Raw genomic sequence first — 14,212 nt, 5'->3', positions numbered from 1 at the left:
CAGTGGACTGATCTACAAATCACCCGCCCTTAACCCTAGCACTGTTCCATGAATTAGTCACACATTTTCAATTCAGTCACCTCTGCAAAAGCCCATATAAAACTGTATGAGGTTTTGGGGAACATCTAGACATAAACCATAACAGTCTCTTACTATGTAGTTCAGGCTGGCCTTGAACTCACTGTGGAGCCCAGACTGGCCTCAAAGTCACAGCAATATTCCTGCCTTAGCCTTCTGAATGCTAGGATTACAGGCATGTGCCACCATGCCCAGATGCTGGAAATGGAGACATTGCTTATAAGGACACAAATGTTGGATTAGGGCCCATCCTAAGGACTTCATGTAATTTAAACAACCTTATCAAAATGTTGAGGGTTTGTACTTCAACATATAATTTAGGGAAAGGTACAATTCAACACACAGGAGTCATTATGGCAATTACTTCAGTCTTGCCTAGGACATTTAAATGTTATCCTTTGGCTTCTGAATTCTGGGATCCTATCACCTGCCCCTTGATACCAGGGACCACAATCCCACCATATCATCTCCTATTAATAATCCTGGTTTGTGTAGGGGGGACGGGGATCCTACCCAGGCCTGCACTTGTTAGACAAGTGCTTTCCCTCAGAAAAGTGGGCCAGTGCTGCCTCTTGTCTGTTTTGCTCAGTGAGTATGGCAAAGTCATCTGGGAAACCATTACAATATTAATGGATAATTCTAGAAATTCTCAGGGCTTCTCAAGAGGAAACCTTGGGCCCTGAAGAACATGAGGAAGTGATGCTTGCTCTTTGACTTCACGCTGAGCTAGGACAATTCCACGAGAAGGTGGTTGTCATTTAACAGTAAAGTACACTTGAAGACCCAAGTAATGAGTGAGCGAGTCGCAATGCAGCAGTATTCAGAGCCTAGAGAGATGATGGGTTCACAGGTGAGTGGGCCATTGGAGGTAAGCTTGCTTTAGAGGTAGCAGGTCGCCTGTCCCTGCTCCTTCCTTGCCCTCTCTGCTTCCTGGATACCATAAGTACACAGCTGTCCCTCACTACACTCTCCCACAGTGATATTTCTGCCTTGCTGCAGGCCTGAAAGCAATGGAGCATGCTAAGCGGTAGAGTGGTACCTCGCCAACTGTGAGCCAAAATACCTCTTTCTGTCTTTAAGTTGTTTAGTTCAGATATTTTGTCATCGTGGCTGAACGCTGGTTAACATAGAAGTCTTTGCAGAACTGACTCAATTGTGCACTTGCCTGCCCAGAACTGAGCTTCTCTTCCCTGTATTTGGCCCCATGGGCCTGTCTGATGGTTGCGCTACCTTCTGCCACTCATCCAGTGTCGTCTTCACCGCCACTTTCTCACTGTCCCTACACTCAAGTGGCCCACTTCATTCTGCCCCCACCTCTCACATCGCTGGGCCCCTCTTCTCCTGCCTGAGCCCCTGCCCTGCTCCCACCCTCTACCCTCTGTGGCCCACACTGCAGAGGCCCAGAGGAGTTTGTCCTCCTCTGCCCGCAGGGACTGTTTCTGGGTTCTAAGGCAGTTAGGAGCATGCTGTCACATAGTCAAATGATGGGTATTTAGACTGTGCAGCCCGTTTCCTACTCAGAGAGGTTGTGAACCTCATTCTGGGCCCTGGGATTAAGACTGCATTGTACCTGCCCTGCAGCCTGAGGGAGGATTTCTTCTCTCTAAACCAAGCAATACTGAGTGAGCCGCCAGGGGGCAATAGCGATTCAGTTTAAGTAAATTATAATCAATTTTGATTTTTTCCTTCTTATTGAGTACATATAGTTTTCACAGGCATGACTGTACTTTTGGTCACTTTTCTCAACATGAGTAGTAAAATAAAATCTATGTGTACTTGAAGTAAGGATTTTATCTCTGTCCCTCTGGAGCCATTTATATTAATTTATATGAAGGATGTATTACCAGCACCTCAGAGGTTCCACCTGTGCCCACTGCCAGTCACTGCCCGAGGAAAATAATGAGTGTTCTGACTTTTTTTTCCCCTTTGTTTTTGTTTTCTTTTTTGAGAAAGGGTCTTGCTGTGTCATTCAGGCTGGCTTGAACTTCACTATGCAGCCCCGGCTGGCCTTGAAAGTGTGGCCATCCTCCTCCCTCAGCTTTCCGAATGTGGGGATTACCGATACGTGCCACAGTTCCTGGTACTGCTCTGCCTTGTAGCACAATAATTCCGCATGTTTTCGTCCTTTATAGAAAGCAAATAAAGTGTGAGTTTTTAAAACTGTTGTTGCATTTTTTTGCTTTCCCCTTTTTTGAAGTGTTAGAGCTTGCTAAGCAAGTGCTATCCTACTGAGCTACACCCTCACACGTGTATTCCTTTGTTTGTGTCAGCTTTGCTCAATATTGTCTCTGAGAACGACCCATGTCTATGTGTGTATCTGTAGCACATCTATTTTCATACTTCATGTTCTATTATGTGATTCTGTATAGTTTATTCTATTTTTCATGAGCATTTGGGTAAGTATGCAGTTTTTGAAAATTACAAAGTGCGTTGCTATGAGATTATTAGTGTAGTTCAGTGTAAACCCTGGTTTCATTCCCCAGCACAAAACACCCCCAGTGTATTGCTTTGAATATTCTCTTAAATGTGTACAGGTAAACACATGTATAGATGTCCATGTAGTAAAGACCTTGGAATAGTATTGCTGGGTTATAGGAAATGAATTTACTCCGATTCTTCAAACATTTTTTGAAGGTGGTTGCAACCAATTTACACTGGCAGCATCAGAATATGAGAATCCTGATTGTCCCACACTCTCATAAGCCAGTTATTCTAGTGGATTTGTGGTGGTGTCATGTTGTGGATTTAATTTGCACTTTCCTGATAAATAAAGAAGTGAAACATATTTTAACACTTTTATTATCATTTAGAAATACTTGCTCAAGGTTCCTTCCTGTTTCTACTCTTTTTTACTCTAAAGTTTTGTTTGTATTTTTGGTTTTCAGTGCTGGAGATAAAACCCAGCATGGGTGAGCTCCAGGCTGTATTTCAAGGCAAGGTGCACTTTTTGGACTTTTGAGACAAGGTCTCACTGTGTAGTCTGGCCTGGCCTTGAACTTGTGGAAGTCCTCCTGCCTCAGCCTTCCAAGAGCTGGGATTACAGGTTTGTGCCACTATGTGCAGCAAGGTACACTTCTTCCAAGGGATCCTTTGAGGACAATATAGGGCCTGTGCATGGGAAGACTCCTCCGTGCACATTGTGATAAATGGAGGTGCTTCTGGGGAACAGAGGGGCAGGATATTACAGAACTTGAAAAGTGATGGAGAAACCTATAACTTTCTTTCTTATACCTACTGGGTGACCTCGAAGAGGATCCATACAGTGACTTGACCTCCAATCTGTGTTAACCTAGGTGTCTAGGGAAGGGCACGGCCTGGTACCTCAGCATAAGGAGCTGCCTTTAATTCTGGATCTCGGGCCCTGAATCAAAGAAGAAGAGGGTGTAGTGAAAAGAAAGGGTCCTGCATCATACCCCAAATCTTTCTCAGGTACTAGTGTTCTTAGCAGGGGCTGGGGGAAGTTCAAAAATGCTCTCCTTGCTTCTAGCTGGATGGGCGAAGTCTCATGACAGTCACACTCACACAGCGTCCGGTTCCAGAATCCTTGAAGACTAGGCCGATGTGGTGAACCTGTGGCACAAGTGTCACCGAGGGCTGTTTATATCACTGAAAAGCTCCAAAAGGTTCACTGTCACTGGACTAGGTAGCCTCTGAGCAAGAACATGACCTTTAATCTCTATCCTGAATCAGTGGTGGAAATGGCTTAGGCAAGAAGGCAAGAGCAACCTGATTCCAAGTCTACTCAGGTGGTCTTGCTTCCCTTTTTCCTCTCTTAAATAGAGAATCCAAGCATACGGTTTGCTAGGTTTTCCCTGACGAGGCACTACAGTCTGGACACTTTAAATGGTGGAATTTATTTTCTCACTGTTCTGGAGTCCTGAATCCCCAAATCAAGGTGTCTCTCCTAAGGTTGGTCTCTCCTCAGGCCTCTCTCTGGCCTCAGTGGGCTGTCTTTTCCCTGTGTCTTCTCTCTGCATGTTTCTGCATCCTAACATTCTCTTACAAGGACACGAGTCACCAGTCAGCCTCACTCTCTTAAAGATTACTTCTTTAAAAGTCCCATCTCCAAATAGAATCTCATTCTGCAATACTGGGGTCAGGACTTCAACATGTGAATTTAAGGTGACACAATTCAAATGATGTATTTGTTGATTGGTTGATTGATATTACAATTCAACATTTAACAGCAGGGATACAATCAGTCTGCATAAAATGAATTCAAAGGAAACTCTTTGATCTTTGCAGATGCCTGAAATTTTGAGAGTTCTTCCAGAGAGCAGGGCCATGGATACTATTGATATATGCAGCCCCTGTACCCTCCTCTGGCCTCCTCGCAGGGATTGTCCCTGTTTCTCGTGCTCTTCTCGCACAGCAGATTCTGAATAAACACACTTATGCCTTCTTCCCTTGCATCTCACCATACTTCCAATGTGACTAACAATATTTTGATCACAGAGAGTTGGTGTCACCAGCATATGTTGAAAAATTTTCTGTAAACATATTCCAAAGACTAATACTGATCAACTGTTGATCTTCATGCTTCTAGAACTTTTCCTAGTCTGTTTATTGACCTGACGGCTGTTTTTTATTTGCTTAAGTCTTCTCCTGGAAACAATTTGTTGTATTGATGTGAAAGATATTTGCCAAAGAAACTTGTCTAACAGTGTCACTGATGAAGGCTTCCAGCTTCCTAACGTTAAATATTTTAATTCATATTCTGAATATATCACAGCTGTAATATCATCAAAGTAATCTGTCATGGTTTATATCTGTGGCCCCCAGGCCACATGAGTTTGCATTGTGCATTTGTGATTGGTTCATTGTCTAGTGCTTGGACTGATGGTGTTAGTGCTACACCCACATAGGGGTGGAGCCAGGATGTGATGTAATGGCAGGAAGAAGGCGTGTCTTGCTCTTTCCTGGTTCCTGCTTGTTCTTTGCTGCTGCCATGAACTGTGGCCCAGCCATGCCTGCCTGCCTTGGAGCCAACTGAGTGTGGACCAAAACCTCCAAAAACTGTAAGAAATAAATCTTTCCTTTCCCAACTTCAGCTTCAGGTATTTTGTCTCAGCTACAAGTAAAAAGTAACTAAGACAGAATTTGGTACCAAGGAGTGGGGTCATTTGCTGTGACTATACCTGACCATGTTTCTTGAGAGGCTTTGGAAATGGCATGTCGGCAGAGTTTGGAAAGGTTTGGACGTGTTTCCTGGATGCATAGAGCTGGAGCAGCTTAGGCTGTTCTGTAGAGGAGATACTGGTCAGAGCTCAGGAGAACAGAAGGCTGATAGAAAGCCTCTTGGTAAAGACCAGGCTTGGGAGGTTTCTGCAGGGAAGGACTGCATTGGTTGTTGGACTCCACATGATATGTATTATGGCTTGGCAGAAAGTTTGTCTCCATTTTGCTCCTGCCCAGAGACTTTGCCTGAGACTGAGACAAAGGGCAATGGACTGATTAATCTTGAAAAAGAAATTAAAAAGCTATCGAACTTTGATGCTGTGGCATGGCTATTGTTGGGGGCTTATGGCCAGCTTTACATTGCAAATCAAGAGCAAAAAGCCCAGCAGGATAATTTACAATGCTGTGAGTTTGTCCAGAAGGAAAACTCCAGGAAGGCTGTGGATTGTAAAGACAGAGTAGAGATTTTGATTGTAGAGGGGAAACAGAGAGATAAGAAAGATGGTCCCAGGGCATCCCAGGAAGCGGGTTCCCACCCTTTGCAGCCTCACTGCAATGGTAAAAGAATTTTCTCAGAGGAGAAACCTGCAGAGCACCAGGTTCCAGAATGGCGACAGAGGCCACATGAGATTCCAGAATGGTGGCAACATAGAGAAGCTTTTCCTCACAATCAGGTAAAGGGAGCCCAGCCATCCAGGCAAGTGACCCCTACAGCCAAGAGAGAGAAAAGCCTGGCTACTGCTCCAGCTAGCAGCAGACCTTGGCGGCATCCACAAGGTGCTGATTTTAGGTGCAAGGAAAATGCACGAATTCTGAGTAAGACCACTTCCACCTCCATTGCAAAGGGCCTGGGAGGCCAAGCAGTGTCCCCCTGTGAGGGCAATTTGTAAAGATGTAAGGGTGAAGCCAAAGGTGCAGTGGAGACTGCAGAAGTCTGGAAAAGCCATGAACATAAATCATCCAAGGAAAGCAGAGATGGTTTAAGAGAGAAGCTGTAGGAGCTGAAATCCCTGAAAGTGCCTTGGGAGTGGAATCACCCAAGCCTTTTGGAGCTTGCAACCAGATTGCCTCAAATGCTGAGCATGGAACTCTCGGACATAATGTTCACCCTGCTGGATGTTGGACTCGCTTTGTTTACAATGCTTTGTATTCCCCTGTTTGTAACTTTTAGAATGGTAATGTTTATCTCATGCCTTTGCATTTCAGAAATGTTTAACCTTGTTTCATTTGCACAGGGGGTTACAGTTAAGAGTTTGCCATAGATCTTGGAGGAGACTTGGGACTTGGACTTTTCAGCAATGCTGAAAATGTTAGGACTTTGGCAACTCTTGGAGGTGGACTAAATGTCTTTTGTAAAAAGGATGTACATGAGTCCTGGGTCCAGGGGTGGAATGTCATGGTTTATGTCTGTGTCCTCCAGGCCTCATGAGTTTGCATTGTGCATTTGTGATTGGTTCATTGTCTGGTGCTTGGATTGATGGTGTTACTGCTCCACCATATAGGGGTGGAGTCAGGATGTGATGTAATGGCAGGAAGAAGATGTGTCTTGCTCTTAGCTGATTCCTGCTTGCTCTTTGCTGCTGCCATGAACTGTTGCCCGGCCATGCCTGCCTGCCTTGGCGCCAACTGAGTGTGGACTGGAACCTCCAAAAACTGTAGGAAATAAATCTTTTCTTTCCCAACTTAAGCTTCAGGTATTTTGCCTCAGCAACGAGTAAAAAGTAACTAAGACATAATCATTCCTTCCCAATTCAGCATCACCCCATAACATAAAAACCATAGCAGTATCAGCTAACTAAGTGATCGCTACAGTGTGCAATCAAATTTCCCTTCTGCATCAAATTCTGCAGAACTTACAGCTCTCTGCCCTTCACTGAGTAGTGAAGACCATGCTTTTCTAGTTCCAGCCACTCTCCACATCTGAGTTTCTGTAAGATGACTGCTTGCTCTGCTCCTTTACTGTGTCTCTCTGTCAAAGCACAGCTCTGAGTTTTCTTCCCAGCACAGAAATAGCCCATGATGACTATGAGCAAGATGTTGGTGCCAGGGCCACACTGTGCTTTGTCCCATAGGGATCAACTGGCCACAAGTTCCTTTCCCGATTCACAGTTCCAACAGGCTGTGACATGTGGCCTCCAGCTCCCTCCTCCTTCATCCCCAGAACTGGGACCAACACTTTATTTCTTTCTAAAAGTTTGTGTGATATGTATCAATGGTACTCTCAATACAGACAACTGATAATTATGGATTAAAAACTGGTGGTCACCTTAACGCCAGTGGAATTAAATCACCACGGTGCTGAGCATAGATGTTTCACCTGAGCAAATTTGCCAGCATAAATAGAGATGCAGAGAAGAAGAGAGGCACTGAGGTGTTGTGGAGTTGAGGCATTGAGGGTTCTCCTACGTGTTGCTGTCTGAGCCATTACGTTCTCCTGCTTTGGTCATCACATCAAGCATTGTCTCCTGGATCTCGAGGGGAAGATGTGTGCCACTTGGTCTCTAGGATGAACTCCTCATGCTGGCTTCCTGGCATGTACCCGACTGTGCTTATCGTCGGAGGAGCTGAGGGCCTCTGTGTCACTGAGGATGGCTGTGGTGCTTTTCAGGACAGCCCTGGTTTTTGTTTTGAACCTGACTTTTCTGTTCCCGCATAGAACCGTCAACCTACCAGCATAGCTCCTTCACCCCGCTGGCACAGACTTTCTGGCTTCCACCACTGAACTTCGGGCCTTCCCAGCACAGATTCCTAAAATAGACTGGCCTGAGTCCTGGCTCTAGATCTCTAGCTGGACTCGTAGGAGGCACTGCCATGAGCTCTGGGTCTTTATCTGGACTCATGCAGGACATTGCTGTGGGATTCAGGTGCTTGGCTGCATATTCTATGTCTTTGGTGTTGTGCATAGATTTCCTGCATTTTGTGTTAACTCTAGGTGACCGTCATAAAATAATATTATAAATTCTATGTCCTAATTTTAATTGTTCTCTGTTCAACCCCTGACTACAGCATTGTTCTTTGTTTTCTTTGGTAATTCTTGCTATAGGTTTATCAATTTAAAAAATATTTTCTAGTGGGCATGATGGTACACATCTAGTATCTCAGCACTTTGGAGCCTGAGGCAAGAGAATCGTTGCAAGTTCAAGGCCAGCCTGGAAAACACAGTGAGTTCAGGCCATCTTGAACTACATAGCGAGACCCTGTCTCAAAAAAAAAAACCCACTATATATATATATATATATATATATATATATATATGAGTACCGAACAGCCAATGTAATACTAAAACTGAAATCTGTCACTCTAAAATCAGGAACAAGACAAGGATGGACACCATCACCACTCCTATTCAATATAGGTCTGGAAACACTAGCCACAGCAATTAGACAAGAGAAAGAAATAAAAGGGTTAAGAATAGGGAAGGAAGAAGTTAAAGTATTATTATTTCTTGATGACATGCTACTTTGCATAGAAGATGCCCACATTTCCACTAGAGACTTATACATTTAGTAAGCAAATTGAATAGCATAGCTGGATACAAAGTTAGAGCTCAAAAATCAATATCATTTCTCTACAAGAATAAAACTCACTGAGAGAGAAATTAGGAAAATAGTGTCTTTCATAATGACATTGAAGACAATGAGATACCCAAGAATCAATCAGATGAAGGAAGTAAAAGGCCTGTACACTGAAAACTACAGTATTCTGAAAAGGGAGATCAAAGAGGATATAAGGAAACAGAAAGGGATTCCTTGTTCTTGGATGGGAAGATCCAATATAGGGAAAAGGAAATAATTAAAAGCATCATCGCAGTCCTACACAGACAATGCAATCTCAGGCAAAATATCATTAACACACATCACAGAATTAGAGAAAATAATTCTAAAACTCATTCAGAATCAGAAGAGACCTAGAATAGCAAAGGCAATTCTGGGCAAGAATGGCAAGGCAGGGAACATCACAATACCTAACTTGAAGTCATACTACAAAGATACTGTGATGAAAAACAGCATGATACTGGCAAGAAAACAAACCTGAAGGTTAATGGCATGGATTAGAAGATGCAGCCACAACTACTAACACACTCAGATACCTTGCCATTGCAAAGCAGCCAAAAACCATCGCTGGAAGAAACATAGCCTTTTTCATAAAAGGAGCTGGAAAAACTGGCTTTCCAAGTGCTAAAGATGAAAATTAGACCCAATCTTTCAACATGCAGTAACTGAAAATCAAAATGGATCAAATATATAAATATTAAAACAAACACTAAATCTGCTAGAAGACAGAATAGGTAGATCTACTGAAGATATCTGTATAGGCAAAGACTTTATTAACAAAACACTGATCACAGAGGAGCTATCTCAAAGATCCAAAAATTGGGATCTCATTTTTTAAAAAGGGAATTGAACTCAGGACCACGTGCTTGCCATGCAGGTGCTGTGCCACTATGCTATATCCACGGCCTGTGGAGTTTATCTTATTTAAAAGGTTTGCACAGCAAGAGAAACCACCAAGAGAGTGAAGAGATAACCCACAGTGTCAGACAAAAATTTTGTCAGATGCTGCTCTGATATCTAGAATATATAAAGAACACACAAATTAGACCCTCCAAGTTTAAAGATCCGGTCCAAAAGTGGACATCTGAAATGAACAGGTACTTCTCAGATGAAGAACTACAAATAGCAAATAAATATATGAAAAAATGATCATCGGTCATTTGAGAGATGCAAATTAAAACAATTCTGTGATCCCATCTCACTCCAGAAAGAATGACTGTCATCAAATCAATCAGTAACAAATGCTGAGGGGCTGTGTGGGAATTGGAGCACTTTTCCACTTTTGGCAGGAGTACAGCTCGTGCAACCATTGTGGAAATCAAGGTGGCGATTCCTCAAAACACTAAAATTAGAGGATCCATTTGATCCAGCTATTCCCCTTCTTGGTATCTTCCCGAACGAATTAAAAGCATTGTACCACAGCCATATATGTGTACCCGTTTACAGTGTAATAGTTTTTATAGCTAAACCAATAAAACAGCTCAAATGCCATCAACCACTGAAAGGATAAAGAAGGTGTTGTTTCTAATACAATGGAGTACTATTCAACCATAAAGAAATATAAGCTTGACGTATTTCTAGGCAAATGGATGCACCTTGAGAACATAATGTTAAGTGAAATAAATTGGGCACACGTGTGTAAATATCATATGGTTTCTCAGGTGCAAGAAACCCAAAGTGTAACTAAGAACCAAAATGCAAACCGGATATTGAGATAGGAAGAAAATATTCAAATGAGTGGGGCAAGAAAAGAAAGAACATGAAATAAAATAATGGAGGGGAAAAGTGAAGCAAAGGTTTTGTAAATAAAGGGGAAGAAGGATTGAAGGAAGGGAAGAGGAATGGGAAAAAAGAAGCAAGATACATCACGTAGAGGTACAATTTCCACATGATGAATGTTCTTGCTATGTGCATCTAAAATGTACCAATGAAATAAAAAGAAACAAAAAGGTAAAATCACAGTGGACACTGCCAAGATCTGGAAGATTCTTAGCAACTACTTTGAGAACCTGTTCTCTAATCCATTGAAGAAGTCAGAACAACCGGGTAGACTGTTGAATACATGTGAGCTACTGAGATGGAACAAAGAAGATGATGTAAAAAATGTGAGCAATCCCATAACAGGCACAAAATTGAAGCAGTAATCACACCCTGCAAACTATGAAAGGTCCAGGTCTGATGAATTCACTGCTACATCTTATAAGAACTTTTGGAAAGACCAATGCCAATACTCTGCAAACTCCTTAACAAAGTTTCTGTCTTTTTTTATCTCAGTGTGGCTGTTCTTTATAAATTTTAAAAAATTAGATTTTATTGATGCATTTTACTTGACTTTTTGACTTTCTCCCATTTTAATTTTTATTTTAAAGAAAAAACAGGAAATTTAAGAAATAAACAATTGAAAAACAACAACAAAGCAAAATGATGACAAGCACAACAACAAAACAATGGCAATACAGCATTTCTAAACAAGATGAGAGGAATTTAACAATGGTTGTTATATCGTGTGATGCTATCCGCAAAGTAATTGCTCAGACTACCAGACACAGGCAGGCAAGTTTGATCAACCAAAGTTTCCCTTTGAGCAGTTTCTTTCCCTTTCACTCTATCTATTGTAACTTTTGGGTCTCATTTACTCTTTCAGTTTTTACACTAGCGAGACAATACAGCATTTAAAAATGCAAGTCTGATTTATTTCATTTATAATTATTGTTTCTACTTGCATCCATCTAACTAGAAAAGCCTCAAGTTTATCATTCTTTATAGCTGAGTAGTACTCCATTGTAAAAATACCACATCTTTTGTATGCATTCCTCAGCTGATGGGCATTTGGGTTGTTTCCAAGATTCAGCTGCTAAAAATTGTGCTGCTGTAAACATGGGTGCACACATATCACTGTGATATGATGCTTTGTTTTTACATTTTCAAGTATTAACATTTAATAGAAATCATATATAATGAATTATTACTGTATTTGACATAAGATAGCCCACCACAGAAATGTACATAGATTAGAGGATACATGGTTAAGGAGGGCCTAGTCCTCTGGGATACTTCTCATAGGATAAAAGTCAAGAGTTCAGTTAAGGAAAAGGGTTCTGACTGCCAGATTAAGCGGATGTGATAATGAAGGGCTGAAATGCAGACCTCTGAGTAGATAACCAGACACTTGGACAATTAGTATTTCAAAGGCACCGTGCTTAAACACGGCTCCCATCCAGTTTTCTATGTGGATTTTTGCCCATGACTTAGGAAATGCCACTTCAAAGATGACTTTCCCATTAGGCAAAGCTCCAAACATTCACTCAGTCCCCCAGACAGACATTACCTCTCCTCCTTGCTCAAGATGGAAAGAGACCCACGCCTTTTGGACACTACTGACCCATCTCTCCAAATTTAGCTTTCATTCAGAAGGCAAACCAACTGTCAACTGACAGAAGTGGGTCTTCATTTTCCAATCTGTGATATGATGTTTTCAGTTCTTCTGGGAAAACATACAAAAAAGGAATAGCTGGATCAAATGGAACCTCTAATCCTAGTGTTTTGAGGAATCTCCACAGAGATTTCCACAGTGGTTGTACCAGTCTACACTCCCTCCAGCAGTGGAGAAGCGTTCCTTTTTCCCTGCAGCCCAGCCAGCATTAGTTATTGGTTAATTTCTTGATGTTAGCCTTTCTTTCTGGAGTGAGATGGAATCTCAGTGCAGTTTTAATTTGTATCTCTCAAATGACCAATGATGTCGAATATTTTTTCAAATATTTATTTGCCATTTGCATTTCTTCATCTGAGAAGTGTGTATTTACCTCAGATGCCATTTTTGGATTGGGTCTTTAAATTCCAGGGGCCTGATTTTTTTCAATTCTTTATACATTCTAGATAAAAGTCCTTTGTGTGAGGAACAGTTGACAAAAATCTTTTCCCAATCTGTGAATTTTCTTTTAACTCTGCTGGTGAGTTCTTTCAGTGTGAAAAAGCTTTTTGATAAGCTGAGATCCCAACTATTGATTCTTTGAAGTACTTCCTGTGCAGTTTATTTTTTGTTCATGAACTTTCCGCCTACTCCTATATCCTCGACATTTCTACCTAGTTTGTTTCCCAGTAGATTTAGTGTTTCTGTCTTAATGCTTAGATCTTTGATCGGCTTTGACTTTAGTTTAGTGCATATGATAGACATGGGCCTACTTTTAGTCTTTAGCATGTGCAGAGCCAGTTTCTCCAGCACCATTTATTAAAGGAGTTGAACTCACGACCTTGCGTTTGCCAGGCAGGCGCTTAGGCCACTGAGCTAAATCCCCAGCCCCCGGATATCTGATCTTTGACAAAGGGTACAAAGGCATATTCTGGAAACAAACTAGCTCCTTTAAGACATAGTGTCAGAAAAACTGGCTACTCACATATAGAAGGTTGAATCTAGACCCGTATGTCTCCCCATTATTCTAAGGTAAAATAAAAATGGATTAAAGACCTAAATATTAAAATGTCAACACCTAATATGCTAGAAGAGAAAGTAGGTAAAACTCTTGAAGACATAGTAGGCATAAGCATGGGCTTTCTGAAGAGAACTCCATTGCACAAAACTTGCATCAAGAATTAACAAATGGGAGGACAGCAAGTTAAAAAGTTTCTGCACAGCAAAGGAAACAACCAACAGAGTGTAAAGTTCGTCTATAGAATGGGAAAATTTTTGCCAGATATTCCTTGAACGGAAGACTAATATTTACAGTATATAAAGAACTAAAAAATCAGACCTTCCAAAATAAAAGATCTAATAAAAGTGAGCCACTGAAATAAATTGTCACTTCTCAAAAGAAGTACAAATTGTTCATAAATATATAAAAACGTTCAACATCTCTGGACATTAGAGAAATGAAAATTAAAAGAAAACTGAAATTCCATTTTACGTCCAGTAAGAATTATTATCATCCAGCAATCAAACACTAAAAAGTACTAGTAAGTTTCCAGAAAAAAAGAACTCTTCTCTGTTATTGGTAGGAACATAAGCTAGTGCTACCATTATAGAAATCAGTATGAAGATTTCTCAAAAAAAAAAAAAAAAAAAAAAACAGAAATTTCCATTGACTCAGATAGATTCTCAAAAGAGTTAAGGACATCATAGCATGGTGATAAGTGCCCACCCATGTTTAAAGCAGCACAACTCATATCTCTAAATCTTGGAAGTAGCCTATATATCCATCAACAGATGAATGGATCAAGAAAATAGGGTATTTGGAGGCCGTAATGGAGGACTATTAGTCTGACATTCAAAAGGATAAACTTGAGCCACTTGTGGGAAATGGATGCACCGCTAGACCATAATGTTAACTGAAATAAATCAGACGCACAAGCATAAATATCACATGGTTTCTCTTTTATGAGAAACTTGAAGCATAAGTAATTAAACA

Source organism: Cavia porcellus, unplaced genomic scaffold (assembly GCF_034190915.1).
Source record: "Cavia porcellus strain 051 isolate PalLab524CR breed Dunkin Hartley unplaced genomic scaffold, mCavPor4.1 scaffold_3, whole genome shotgun sequence".
Taxonomy (NCBI): Eukaryota; Metazoa; Chordata; class Mammalia; order Rodentia; family Caviidae; genus Cavia; species Cavia porcellus.
The sequence above is the reverse complement of the archived record's forward strand: the minus strand, read 5'-3'. Positions refer to the sequence as shown.